General features: G+C 41.1%; 1 protein-coding gene across 1 annotated transcript in view; it reads left to right on the top strand.

Moving 5' to 3' along the window:
• The window catches only part of grid2 (glutamate receptor, ionotropic, delta 2), a 470,134-nt gene that overhangs the window by 333,428 nt on the left and 120,806 nt on the right, over positions 1 to 15,900 (top strand). The window lies entirely within an intron of this gene.

The raw sequence follows: 15,900 nt of genomic DNA, 5'->3' as shown, positions 1-15,900 counted from the left end.
CACACTGTTCTCTTGGTCTCTCTGTCAGTTAACTGTTTAACAATTAACAAGGATATTATTTGTATCACTTCAAACACTGGCATGACAACAGACATCATGACACCCTCCTACTGCACGCGGGTTTGGACAAGCATACTTTTGAAATATGTCAGTGTATCTTTTTTTTGAGGAAAGTATGAGCAGTTTTAGTTCGTTGAACATTCCGGATGCGATTGTAAAAAGGCTCTACTGACATGTTACTACTCGATGTTAGTGGATCATACATACGTATGAAGACAGCATGTAAACATATGAGACCAAGACTCGCCAGGTACTCCATAATCCAACCATCAAATATCATTGGACAAAGAGATATTATATAGACACCCACACACACCGGATCCACACCAGAGGGATCTCTTTACAGATAACGGTTGAGATAGTGAGCTGTGATATTGGATAATGTGGTGAGACACCAACATAACGCAGCATGCCATCACAGACAAAATGAATCTTTAAATCACAGCATAATTACATTTAGGCACAATTCCCTAATCAGAGAGCATAATTACTTGTGAGAGAATTAAAGCACTTGTTATACATTAGTCCTGCCACAGTCTCCCTTAATACTCTGGACATTTGTTGGTCTGTCATTGTGTTACAAATGATGAAGGAGAGGTGTGTATTCCTCTCAGGCCGTCTGCATGTTAACTTTGTCTTGTGGCTGAACCGAGCCTCTCTGTATGATCCCTTCTAAAATTGTGTTCTTACGCAGCATCCGACGAGCAATAAAAGCATGGCAGATATATGTCAGGTCAGAGAAAAGGTCAGTGGCAATGTCTCATACCACTTCACCCCCGAGATGGAAAGCCAAACGCAAAGTCCAAGCGTCCATGTTGAAGGAAAAGATGAAGGGTAATGAAAACCCCGGGATAGCAGTGGAACATAAAAACAATCTCATGCTGTATTCTAGTATCTGTTTTCACATGAACTGCTATGTATCAGATGTACGTATTCTTATCTAAACTGAACAGACGGAGAGAGGCTGAAAGTGAATAAAGACCTCGATGTACATGTGTTAGTATGCAAAGCACCCCGCCCCCCCTTTCTCACCGCAGGTTAACGTCTTGTGTAATGATGGCATCAGCGACAATACTTAATTCTCAGTGTAACGGTACTGTAGGGATCACCACTGTCAAGGTGAACGGATTGTGTTTTAGTGTCTTCAAATAGGATCGTCCAATTCCTTATTCCATCCCAGTCATTTAAAAAGAAGAAAAAAACTAAAGCGACTTGAACCGTTAATATGATATGATATGATATTCCTTTATTCGTCCCACATTGGGGAAATTTCAAAAATCACAGCAGCGGTGCAAATCAGAGCATCAATGAAAATAAATATAAAACACAAAACAAAATACTAAAAACTAAATACTAATACTAAATATACAGGGGGAAAACAAAGTAAAGTGCTGAGTAGAGTAAAGTGCCGAGTTTGCCAGGATCTCCAGCGATCTACTGCAGTGTGTTGTGCAGCCTGACAGCAGCAGGGAGGAAGGACTTGAGTCAGCTGGAGTTGTAAATATTCGCATCTGGTTTATTTTTTGTTCGGAAAAAAAATGACCTTGATGTGTCCGTTCTGCTCACAGCAGCTTTTCGTCTGAGTTAGAATGAATACAAGCTAATATCACAGTAGGACCAGTGTAAACGAAGCCGATGAACAGTATTCTCACTAAGTGTTGCCTTCACACCCCGAATAGAAAATAACTATTGCTATAACTTTAGCATTACACAAGAAGCAGCAGCAATCACACTAATGTAGTAAAAACATGGTTGGAAACTGGTGGATTGGTGGAGATGTTTTTACCCACTAGACAGGAAAGCTGTCAGAAAGAGCCAATTACCTTTCACGATTCAGTCTGACATTTTAGAAATGTTAATAATGGCAGAGTAACCATCAGCCATCACAGGAAACGCAGCAGCCTCTTTTCAGCATTTTTACAGCCAGCGTTTCTCAAATTGATAGATTGAGGAGCAGCTGTATTAATATAATCACAGAGATGGGATAATTGTTTAGCAACTATACATATTATCATTTATTGTGTCGTAGGAATCATCTTGGTGTATCCAGTAATTTAAGTATTGCAACGCTTTAACGTTATCATATTTGTAACATTCCACATAGTCACATGTTAGAGGGTTTATCAGCTAAATATTTCATCCTTAGCATTTGCAAACCTTCTGCGGTGCGACCTTCGTTCTATTATTTAGCCTCTACAGTGTCATATTTTGATTTTAATAGTTGGGGACATTGAACTTCCGTAAGAAGCTTGTCAAACTCTTGAAGCAAATCAAATAAACATTGCTTGTTTTTTATGAATACATTATAGCTTTATTCTCTCTCCCTCTGTGCCTCTCTCTCTCTCTCTCACCCACACCATGTGCATTAACTTTCATACCACATGAAGTTAAATGTATTTTTCTTGTACTCCGACTGCTTTCAGGACACTGATGTGTCTTGTGAAGCAATATGGGTGATGGGTGAAACCATTAGTATTTTACATAGGGGGGGGTGTTCCGTGCTTACAATGAAGATTCAGAATTATGGACAAAAGGCCCCGACGAGCCAGTGCATCCACTGTTGTGTTGAGAGATAGAGTGTGTGTGTGTGTGTGTGTGTGCCTGATCACACCATTAACGGTATATGAAGACTCCCTTAATTACGGTATTAACTCTCCGCAGGGGCGTCGTTAGGCCCATTATAGGGGGGCTTCTTATATGTGTTATCATATACTAAATGCAAGCGAAACTACAGAGCAAAATCACACTTTTTCTGATTCACCCAATCTTTGAGCTGTTGGAAACCATGGATATCCGGGGCCCCCCCCAAATAAATTCTAGTGTGCAAACCTTGAGGCTTAGCCCCCTCTTTCTTTGAATCCTCCAAACGGCGCTGACTGCACGTTCTGTTGAGAATACAACTTAACCAGATCTTTCTTTCCAATCCTCCCTCACTGGTCTCTTTGCTCTTTCAGCTTTCCTTCTCGTCCCTGCTGAGAGGCTCAGTCTTCAAAGACACAGTCCAGCATGTTCTCCTCTTTTCCCGTCCCAGCTTAATTAAGTCATTCCTCTCAGGACCTCTCTCTTGTTCCCCAACTCCCTCCCCTCTTTCTCTACTCCACCTTTCTCCCTTATGCTTCCTGCCCTTTGTATGAAAATGGCCCTTTTCAAACCTCCATCCTTTTCCATGATATTTTTCCCCCAGTACATTTCTCACATATGCATACAGTTCTCTAGTGACAATGATAAGAGCAGACACCTCAGGTTGTCATAATTATGAATGTTACACTGTTAGAATGTGTGTCTTTGCTCCATTACCTCCAGGGGCTGTATATGGTAGCCTATATATACACTACCGTTCAAAAGTTTGGGGTCACTTAGAAATGTCTTTATTTTTCAAAGAAAAGCACTGTTTTTTCAATAAAGATAACATGAATCAAAAATACACACTATACATTGTTAATGTGGTAAATGACTATTCTAGGTGGAAACGTCTGGTTTCTAATGAAATATCTCCATAGGTGTATAGAGGCCCATTTCCATCAACTATCACTCCAGTGTTCTAATGGTACATTGTGTTTGCTAATCGCCTTAGAAGACTAATGTCTGATTAGAAAACCCTTGTGCAATTATGTTAGCACAGCTGAAAACAGTTATGCTGGTGCTATAAACTGTAACTGGCCTTCCTTTGAGCTTGAAGTTTGAAGAACAAAATTAATACTTCAAATATTAATCATTATTTCTAACCTTGTCAATGTCTTGACTATATTTTCTATTCAATTTTCAATTCATTTGATAAATAAAAGTGAGTTTTCATGGAAGACACGAAATTGTCTGGATGACCCCAAACTTTTGAACGGTAGTGTATATACTGTATATATACATCTACGGGCATGCCAGTGCTTCACTGCTTCCCTTTATAGAGGTGACAAGTCTGCCATGTGTAATTGCTTCATTAGCTGTCTACGACATCTTTAATGCCTTCAGAGAGGAAAAATGGCTGATTCAATTCATACGAGCAACAATAAAAAAGGGTTGTGCGTAAGCGGAGAGGAAAAAAGCAGGAGGTGATGAGTGAATGGGGAACGACTGATACGTTGCTAGATTAGGGAAAGGGTGAAGAGGAGAAACGTAAAGTGAATCTGAGAGAAGAGCGAGAGAGACCACTCGGGATAGATGACCTCATTCTCATAGATCCCCGTACAGGAGATAGAACTGGGTCATAATAAAGTCACAATCATTACACTGGAACTCCCTCTCACATGTTCACGCTCTCGTTCCCCCCTCAGCACATATTCTCCATCTCTTCAGAAGACAGAGTGAAATACTCTCCCTCTTCATAATAATCAATGACCTGCAAACTGCGGTGTTCTTAAATTGAGGTCACCTTCAATTACCATCTCCGGTCTCATATGATGTATGTGGTGAATTACGCTAAGTGACTCCAGAGAGTCGCGGGACCTTGGAAACACCGCTCGCCGTCCTGCCATCATGCGAGAAACATATGTTCCATTACTTATTTTGACCGATGGAAGGACGTTTGTCTCAACGTAACGGCTTCATGCGCCCGCCAACACAAACACACGTCCTTATGGCAGCTCACCCGGGGACCCACGCAAGCATACATTTGCATACATATATAGCATATATAGCATATACAGGGCTCTCAAGTTTTGAAGACAAGCGAGAGTGACATTTCCATCAGCCCATCCCCCCCCCCCCCCAGAACGAAATTTTCGGATATCAATCAGTCGCGCGCAATTCCAGGATGCTTTATTTTCATTGGTTGCTGGATTAAATCTTACCCAGATACAACAGATACGTTTTTTTTTCTGATTGGCTATTGTGTAGCCCATTTCTTTTTTTGGGATTGGCTGATAAGTGGCTCCTCACAGCAGAACTCCAGGGGAGCGCTTGATTCCTCCACGGTGAGGGCAGCGCGGCCAGCTCATGTTTGCGCGCTGCGGCACATTAAAACATTAAATAGCCAACAGTTTTTTTCAGCGTGAGAAATACGATGTGTGGCGGGAGTGCGTGACTTAAGACCGAAATGCGTGAGTCGCACGCTCAATGCGTGACACTTGAGAGCCCTGCATATATCATATAGATTGGAAATGCTAAGCTAACCCTTTTGTCTTTGCACGATAATTAGCATCATTCCGTGTGACCGTCGTATAACATAGAGAAACTCTGGGGTTCCTCTACCTCCTATGAAGCTATTATTGTTTATTATTGATATTATTACAGAGATGATCTATATATAACAGAAGAAAGTTGACACAGACGAATGTATTAATCTGTGGCTCAGGACGCAAAGTCTGAATCGAGCTCTCTTCATGGCAAGCAGAGTAGTGAATCTCTGTGAGGTCCTGTCGCAGAACGATCAGGGAAATCATTTTTTGTGATCTGTTTCATGTCTTTGCATTAACAGTACATAGCTGCTTGTTTAATCTTTTCATTTGATATGGTTAGTCACAAAAAGAGAGTTTTTGAAGAGCTTTTCTTTTGCATTGTAGTCTATGGGGACAATCTGAACAAGCTATTGAAGACAATGGATGTTTTGCATGACTTTTTTTTTTGTTTATTTTTTGGGGGATTTATTGGATTACTCTACAACAACATGGTACTCTTAGACATGTGGATAGTACCTTGCCGGTGTTAGTTGTTCCTTCTCAAACACTCACTTATTGGCTCACAGACTAATATCCTGCTGCTGCTGCTCTCTATCAGATGTATTTGCCTCAGAGTGCAGGAGTCATCCACGTATTAGCTGTGGAAATCTAACACGGCCGTTTCACGTGCAATGGCTGTTACTGGATTGGGATCTCAGTTTAGCGTGTTAGCATGCTAACATCTGCTATTTAGAATTGAACAGAATATACAGCTCAGCCTCGTGGAAATGTGTTTAGTGTGTCAGGTTATCTGATGATGAACCAAACTATTACATGAATAAAAGTGTCTATTTGATAGTATTAAATAAAAAAGTTATTACAATTCTTCCTGAAGGGAACATGAAAATCCTGTACCAAATGTCATAGTTTCATTCTGTAGACCTTTAACTCAAACCCTCAAACGTCAACCTCATTGTAGTGCAGAGAAAAATCCAGGGAACCATCAGAGTCGTTTGAATACATCATGTGAATGTGGATGTCTGCTCAACATTACACATCAATCCATGTCAGAGTTTTTTAGGTATTTCAGTCTGGACCAAAGTGATGGATTGACTAACCAACACGGCCATTGTAAGAGCCAAGAAGCCATGCGTGGCTAAAAATTAGTTCCGATAAGTTTTAAAATGAAACACAAATTAGAGACCGTGTGGAAGGCAATCTGTTGAAGTGTGTTATTAGCAGTTTCAGCATATACACTACCGTTCAAAAGTTTGGGGTCATCCAGACAATTTCGTGTCTTCTATGAAAACTCACTTTTATTTATCAAATGAATTGAAAATTGAATAGAAAATATAGTCAAGACATTGACAAGGTTAGAAATAATGATTAATATTTGAAGTATTAATTTTGTTCTTCAAACTTCAAGCTCAAAGGAAGGCCAGTTGTATAGCTTATATCAACAGCATAACTGTTTTCAGCTGTGCTAACATAATTGCACAAGGGTTTTCTAATCGGATATTAGTCTTCTAAGGCGATTAGCAAACACAATGTACCATTAGAACACTGGAGTGATAGTTGATGGAAATGGGCCTCTATACACCTCTGGAGATATTTCATTAGAAACCAGACATTTCCACCTAGAATAGTCATTTACCACATTAACAATGTATAGTGTGTATTTTTGATTGTTATCTTTATTGAAAAAACAGTGCTTTTCTTTGAAAAGCACTGTTTTTTATAAGTGACATTTATAAGTGACCCCAAACTTTTGAACGGTAGTGTAGTTAAAAGAATAGGTCAATAAACAGTCAATGCAATTAATGATGAATCTGCACCTGTACTGTACCAGTGTTTCAAAGCCAGCATGCAGTTTTACTCAGAGGTGTAACCTACTAAATAAAGCTTTCAGGCAGGATCAAGACTTCTGATAACACCGAACAAGCCATGGCTGCTAGCAAGGCAATCATTTGACAAAGTGGAGAGGTTGCCGCTCAAAAGGGCAGCTCAGCCAGCGCTATTTTAGGGAGGTTATGGCGGGCAAAACCACTGGAAATGATTATTACAATTATGTTTTCAAAAAACTCCTGCAGGGTGAGATGGAGAGGGAGATGAGAAAAGAAATGGAGGTTAGAGTAAAGATGAGTCAAGTATTATCATCATGATCATCAAAATATGACGTAGTACTTGTGAAATAAATAAATCATAGGGAAGTGCACTCGACAAGCAAAGAGGGAAGGGCATAAAGAAAGTGACGGAAATAAATATCTCCAAGGGGAAAGATCCCTATTTTTCTCAAATTTTCCATCCAATTAGGTAGATTTGCATGTATCTTCATGCAGCATGTCTCCCCCTCCCCTCCAGGCCAGGTGGGATATTGCGTAAAAAATAGCGGGGGCAGGAAATTGAAGGAGGAGGATTAAATTAAAGATGCACGGGTAAAAGGAGAGGGTAAAGAAATGGGAGGGAAGAGCTGAGGAGCAAGTAGGGAGGGAGGGAGGGAGGGAGGACGCCATTGAATTGTCCTGCTTCACAGATCCTTTCCCCTCCAATTCTTTCCTTCCCTGTCATATAACCTGATAGGTGTGTTTGTGCTTCAGTGTGTGTGTGTGTGTGTGTGTGTGTGTGTGTGTGTATATGTGTGTGTGTTGTACTTGCTCAACGGTGGGGACTAAAACAAGTTTTTAACCCAATAGGTGAGGACATTTTTTCCGGTCCTTTCCTGGTTTAGGATAAAGAATTGGTTTTAAGATTTCGGTTTGAATTAGGTGTCCTTTAGGGTTAGACTTTGGGTTGTGCTAAGGCATTTAGTTGTAACGGTTAAGGTACAGGTCTATAGGGAATGCATTATGTGTCTTTTATGTGTGTGATTTATTGTAGGTAGGCTATACTTGCTCACTGTGAGGTTTGAAACAAGTTGTTAATGTTGCACACTTGGATACATAGTTCATCCAGGCGTGCATGGAGTTAAGAACTGTTTTTACTGAAAGTACAGAAATAAATCACGATTAGCAACGCAGCTGCAGGCTGTTTTAGTCTATTACTAGCTAATATAAACTAGCGTAGCATTTTCCCATCTACATATACATAGAGTATTGGTAGTGTTAGCAGATATGTTATAACTACTTCATTCACTCTGGCATAACATTCACACAACTCTCATTCTCACAGGTTACAGGTGTTTACTACGCTGTTTCTCATCCGCTAGCATGACTCGGTGATGCATTATATCCCCTTGGACACATCATAACATTACATTTGCGTAACTCCGACATACATTCATATTCACATGTTAAATATTCCTATTACTGACGGTTATGATTTATGTCGCTACTTTTATACAATTTATCACTTTTACCCACCTGGAAGCACAGAAATAAATCACGATCAGCAACGCAGCTGCAGGCTGTTTTAGTCTATTACTAGCTAATAAAACTAGCGTAGCGTTTTCCCTCGCTTCCTTCCCGATGGACCCCTGAGCTGACCTCAGTGCCTGCATGAGCTTTACTCATTGTAACCAGCATTAACCTCTCACACAATTCAAGCCTCTATTGCATATACACACAGGCCAGGTGAATAAAGTAAACAATTAACAATCAATAAAAATAAGAAATACATAACAAAATTGGGCGGTCAATGTCCATTTCCTGATATTGTGTCCATTATTCATGAGTGCCCCACATTAACTAAAAGAGGATATAATTGTATGTTAAAGTTAGGACATGTTGGCATGTTGATGACCTGTTGGGAACATGTCAACGATAAAGATAACAATAAAGTTTAAAATGCACGTGTTTCTCTCTGTGCAGTCAGATGAAAATATAAATGTCATCTCTTTGTTCACAACGAAAATGACAGTTTAGCACACACTAGTACAGAGGAACCCCTGGGCTAGCACCATCAAAAGTTATTTTAACAAATTATTGTCGACAAAGAAATTAAAACAATTTGTTTTCAACAAGCAGTTAGCTTACACAATCTAGCTACAGTAAAAGAAGGCAGCATCCCATTAGTCGTGTTCATTCGGTGGCTTTCCATGCAGTAAAAACCAAGATGATGATTGGATGTATTAGCGACGACGTTTATTGTTTTTGACTCAGGAGAACTCTCCCGGCTGAACTCGATTAAATTGATAGTGATCTTCTCAATTGAGTCCCCGATAGACAAGCATATATCCCCACATGTTGAAGTATTCCTTTCAGGCTTTTGACACCTATCTATTATGCTGTCCTTCTCTGAAGTGGGGCTCGGCCAAGGAGTTCTAAGTAGCAATTTGTTTTGGTTAAAAGCTCTTGCCCTTCCGAAGGTATAAATACTTGAGTATTTTCAGACTTCCTCTCTGGCTGGATTGATGTCAAAGATTTGTTTTAGCTGGAAGGTCGTGTCAATCACGAGTGAACACACATGCATTGACCAGCAAGTTATATTCTGGGTGACCACAGCAGCAGTGGACACTGGACACTAATTGAGGCTGACAAACTGCCTCCGGTGTCCTTGGATAGGCTTAAGTGTGGCAGCGCATGTGGATTTCTTTTTGCTGTGTCTCCCAGTATATGGGAGCGAGAAGAAAGACAAGTGAAGCAGACGAATGTGAAAAGGCAGTGGAAGTGGGAGGCAACATTATTGAACTATTACCTGCTGTCACACAAACCCCATTGGGAAAATCATTGTGGTGCCAAACAAAAACCTCCGCTGTGTAAACAGTAGATGGGTAACACCAAACACTAGCCCGGCAGCCACTCGTCTGCTTCCCGGTTTGTTGAGACAAGCCGGGAGAAGTTTTATTCCCCAGATGCTCTGCTGTCAATCCCGTCTCCTGTCTCAGCCCAGACGGATTCTTAGCGGCGACGTTAAGGAAACCGAGCAGAAACACACAGATTTTTAAGAGAATGCAGCGACTGTACAGCTGGATGCATATAATGAGATGTAGCTGTATGTAATCATTCCAAGATGTCAGAAGTCAGTGTGCCGGAATGGCTTCCCGGGTCTCACGCAGAGAAAGAAGGCAAGAATGAGAGAGAGGATGAAAGAACAGCAGATCGACTTTGTTTTCCTTTTGCTCCCTACCTATTTCTGGGATACTGTAGGCATAATTGTCTGCACCAACCATGTGCCTGAAAAGAAAGGAACAAAAGAATAGACTGAAGAGTGCTGAGGAAGTGAGCATTATAAATCTCCGATTCCAGCTGTCCTCACCAACCCCTTCCCTGCTGATTTGCTCTGCCACTGTGCTGCAATGAAGTATCAGATGCCTCTGTATGCATTTTAATAATCCATATATTTGTGTATTATAGTGTGTTCTTTTTGGAGCCACACAGCCATAATTTAGCATGTTTGTTTATTTTCTTTCCAGCATTTCTTAGCGCCTTTGTTATTTAATATTCTTTTGACATGCCTGTGGCCAGAGGCCGTATGTCTTTGGGTTGTCCTTCGGTACGTACCATATGCTGTATGAAATATGGACATGGAGAGCTGTTGTGAAGCTCAAGGCAGGTGGCTCTGGGGCCAGTTGGTGGAGCCAAGGTGAGCCGGGGCGACGCAGCCGAGCAGACAGCGAGTGACCTGAGACGGCACCCACCTGTCACTCAAAGTGGCCATGCCCTTAATGATGGCTCACTTTAAGCCAACATATCATTTAAATAGACGAGTTATATAAAGATACTTCCCCCGTGCGGTTGTCATGAATGCTAGAAGCGTTTCCTGTACCCGACTGTTACTATGTTTATGTCTCCTGTGAAGCTGGGTGTTTTTAAAATGTCCCTTATGGAGCTCGCCTCAAGTGACCATTTGAGGAACTGCAGTTTTATGGCCCTGAGGCGTTGGCTTCATTTCACAGTCCGGGAGGCTGCTGCTTGGTACGAACGAACCATCTTGTCCATTCTCGTGGATATGGACGCAATATCTCAGTAACATCAGGAGGAGATGTCTTCACATATGGTAGGAACATTTTCCTGAACTGAAAGATGAAGTGAATGTTGTTTTCGGTCATCAGGTCAATGTGACCTTCCCAAAACAAGTTGTTGGCTTTATCTCAAGAATTCACATTTTGCAAATGGCAATTTCACACACATGTCGAATAGGATATCATTTTTAAGTGATACAATTTATGATTTTCATCAAGGTAAAACTCCTGCCTCGTGGCTTTTGGAGAAAGACGATATGAACAATGAACACATTCAGGCAGGGAGAGGACAGATGTCTGTGGGATGATGTGTTAATAATACAACACCACGTTGGGTTAAAAAAGGGGCATGTCTGGATGGATGGAAGAATAAAGGTTCAGAGGGACCAAATTAAAGCGCTGAGTGCTGTCTGAAACGGTGGATGGATAGCAAGAGGGATGCAAGGACGGAGGAGAGAAAATGAAGAAACAGCCATGTCTGAGCCCTCAAGCTAATGATTTTATTTAAGTCAAGTCATAGAGATGTTTAATGTATCGATGGATGAGCACACATGGGGAGTGATGGATGGACAGCCGAGGGGGGGTGAGGGGGAATAGGGAAATGAGGTGTGTTGTCGGTGCTCGGGTTAATCGTTGCTTCTGAGTGAATGGATGGATGGATTAATGATGGATGGATGAACAGACTGGAAGGAGCACAGATGTAAAGGGGAGTTAACGGGGGGCCTAATTGCCTGTGACCTGGTTGTAAACATAGCACTACTAAGGCGCCAGCGGAGAATTAAGGAGGGATCAGTGGAAAAGAAAAGCGAGCGAGACCGCGGTGGTATCTGACACCAAGGTTGTGTCCTTGTGTTAAACACACCATGGCTTTGCGAACAGGAGCAGACAACTGGCCTGCAGAGGAGAGGCCAGGGGACCTCAGCTGGAACTCGTAGGAGTGGGCAGAGAGATCGGCCAAGGGTTACAGAACAATAAAGAGATTAAATGAGGTGAATAATAAAGAAAAATGGAAGAGGACAGAATGGAGACCGTCTGCAGGGACAAATACATCATAGAAGCAGGCCAGAGGATTACGTGTTAATACTCTTGCCCTAGCAAGAAAAAGGACGATCTGGTAAATCATAAAACGTGTTTTTTTCAGAGATATATATCGGTGCTTCTTTACAGGAAAGGACACGGCAAGGCCAAAGCTCATTGTGGTGCAATGCTGCCCAGCTGGGGACGTTTAACCTGCACTCCAACGAAGGAATACAAAGGAGATGGACAGGCTCACCAACTGATTGACAAGAAGGCCTGTCAAGATAAACAGTGGACAGGTAGAGAGTTAGGTAGAGAGATAACATTAGAAATTAGAGAAATTAGATCAATAAGGGTGCAACACACTGTCACTGCCAACTCGTTAAATACCGGGACCTGAACAGTGGCATTAGGCTTCAAACTATGACACCGCTACAGAACCAATGTATGAGGGGTCAGACAAGTCCTGTAAGATTGTGCTTGTTACATAGTGCATTGTGTATTTTTAAAATAAACTACTGTCTTCACATGAAATGTACAGTTTCCACATCCAATGTAGGTTTTACTTACATGTTAGGTTTACTCATTCAACAAAACTAGATCCTATCCTTCGTCCTATGTTTGTTTGACCCAGCCAACCTCCACTCCGGCCCACAGATTTCACATAAAGCAAAACAAAAGAAGGATTTCCAATACTAATGTGGCTGGAATTTGACACATTTCTGCCATATAACATGTAATCTGCGTATTGTCCTACAGGCCAGCAAAGGACCAAGCTAAAGACGATATCAATTGCACAATGAGAATTTGAGCTTTTTAAGTGAAAAGTGTGTCAAGCTGGGAAGGATTCTGGGTTACCTTTCTAACCTCTCGTCACCATTAAATTGGCAAAGTCCCCAGAACTTCTTCACGCTGAATCTGTGACTCTTTGACAAATGTTCCCAATGGCACCGCCACAGGCAGAGGCTGCTGCAGTGATGGAACTGATGAATGAGCATTGTGAATTGATGGCACCCATCACAGACTCACTCAGTCCTGGTTTCAAAATCCTGTCCTGTCCTCCATTATATTACCAGATACAAAGTCCTCCTGTCTAAAATGAGCAGCACCCTCTGACTGTGCTCGCTTCACACATTCCCCGGTGACACTCGGTCTCAGCCTGTTCAGCAATGGCTCCAATTCCTCTATTGAAAAGTCTCGATTTCATGTTCAGACTGCAGAAAATGTGTACTTTGCAGTAGTTATGCCCCTTTGGTGTTTAAAGTACTGTATATAACTGATGTACACTACCGTTCAAAAGTTTGGGGTCATCCAGACAATTTCGTGTCTTCCATGAAAACTCACTTTTATTTATCAAATGAATTGAAAATTGAATAGAAAATATAGTCAAGACATTGACAAGGTTAGAAATAATGATTAATATTTGAAGTTTTAATTTTGTTCTTCAAACTTCAAGCTCAAAGGAAGGCCAGTTGTATAGCTTATATCACCAGCATAACTGTTTTCAGCTGTGCTAACATAATTGCACAAGGGTTTTCTCATCAGACATTAGTCTTCTAAGGCGATTAGCAAACACAATGTACCATAAGAACACTGGAGTGATAGTTGATGGAAATGGGCCTCTATACACCTATGGAGATATTTCATTAGAAACCAGACGTTTCCACCTAGAATAGTCATATACCACATTAACAATATATAGAGTGTATTTTTGATTAATGTTATCTTTATTGAAAAAACAGTGCTTTTCTTTGAAAAATAAAGACATTTCTAAGTGACCCCAAACTTTTGAACGGTAGTGTGTATATATATATATATACACTACCGTTCAAAAGTTTGGGGTATATATATATATATATATATATATATAGTTGTATTTGCTTATTCCCATGATATCATGATGAAGTGTGAAGTCAGTAAGACATTGTAATGATGTATTGCCACTCCAGTTGAGACATGAAGTAAGAGACACTTGTGTGAAGAGAAACAAAGAGTAGCTGCCTGACTTCAGTTCTTAGGTGCAACCCTGCCTCTCGAGGCTAATCATGGCCTCTCCACTCTTCCACTGAATAATCAGTAAATATTGGCCCAAAGCTATTAAGAACACCAGACAATTATTCCCTTTGTAATTACTAAGACCTCAATTTCAGTACAACGTTTTTTCATCACACATATGCTTTCCATAATAAGAGTTCCCCAGGCAGCAGTTCACCCGCTAAGAGCCCCTTTACTGAGGCAATCTCAGAAAAGAACAAACACTTTCTTCATCCCACACGTAGAGTCTAATATATAGGACAGGGTCACCATCACCCCACACCGAGCATCCACTCCTCATTAAAGGTGCAAGCTGCCCTTCACACAAGGGGATGTAAAACTGGATATGTGCGTTGCGACTCCAACCACTGGCTGCATCTAACTGGGTACCTGTCCTTGGTGTTTTTCCTTACCTTTTGCCAAGTGCACCCTGGGATAACAAGTGGTCCATATGACCCTTGAAAAGGATAAATAAATTAAACTAAGCCCAATGCGGGCTATCTACTAATCAAAATGTGTTGTTGTTCCAGCTGCTGCAAAACCTCGTCCTTGAGAAATAAAAATAAAAACCTTACACCTAAGAATGTTGACTGTTGCACTAGTGACTAGAGGATATTACTCATTATTCAAAATGTCTCTCTAAAAGAGGGAAATTGATTTTTCAATATCTTTTATTTCTTTTTTATTTACTGCCTTGGGTTTCTCTTTTTCATTCACTGATACACGCATGCACACACACACACACACACACACACCACACACTCACACCACACTCTATCTCAGTGTATCAGGGGACTGAACACCTAACAATCATATCACGGTATAATCGGAGAGTGAATCACTGCATGCCTACAGTAGATTTTTCCATAAGCATAGGCAAGAAGGATTTATGCTGTGTGTGTGTATAGGTATGTTTGTGTGTGTGTGTGTGTGTGTGTGTGTGTGTGTGTGTGTGTGTGTCTACGATATACACACTAACATGATTACAGTGGGGGAACAGATTTGCATTGGTTTGATACTCCATCCATCTTCCCCTACCTCTCCTTCCAACTCGTGGCAGCCCTTCCTCTCGTTTAATTTCCTCTCATCTCCTTTCCTGACATCTCATTTGTTCCCCCTCTCATTCTCCCTCCTCTAGCTTGACAATAGTGACCAAACACACAAAGCACACTGAATTATATTAAGGTGTGTCTCCAGCCTCAGACCACATCAACACCATTGCTGGTCTGATAACACTTTCTTTTCTTTTTGCTGTTGAGCCTTTTATTTACAACACGTTAGCAATGCCTCTAATGAATGCAGTCATGTTCCTGCTTAATGTGGAACATGAAGTTACTTTGGCCAAAAGTGTGATTGTGGCTCTATTCAAACACACAAACAAAGTCATGTAGTCCGGTTACAGTAAGAAGAAAGGCTTTTCCAGCTAAAAGAAAAGCAAAGAAAGAAATGCATCCTTCAGTTCAGACACCAGATGGAGAGAGGGCAGAGAAGTTTGGGCAGGTAAACTCACTAAGTTGCTCCTGCAACCTAACTTCTCTTGAAGTGCTGCAAAATAACTCACCAGGAAAAACTAAGTCATAGAAACACAATTCAATCTCCACTGTTCCGTATCAGGCTGGGCACACAAATGAATGCACTGACAATAATACTTTGAACTCTAGGTCGTACAGTGTTTCATTTCAGTGGTCATTAAAAAGCCCAGTAATGCAAAGTGACTATAAAAGTGAACAGCACTTAGTTCAAACTTGACCAAAATAGCTTGTTTTGACATTCTAATGGAAAATAGGTTGATTGCCTTTT

Source organism: Pseudoliparis swirei, chromosome 7 (genome assembly GCF_029220125.1).
Source record: "Pseudoliparis swirei isolate HS2019 ecotype Mariana Trench chromosome 7, NWPU_hadal_v1, whole genome shotgun sequence".
Classification (NCBI taxonomy): domain Eukaryota; kingdom Metazoa; phylum Chordata; class Actinopteri; order Perciformes; family Liparidae; genus Pseudoliparis; species Pseudoliparis swirei.
This window is presented reverse-complemented; position numbering and strand designations above follow the sequence as displayed.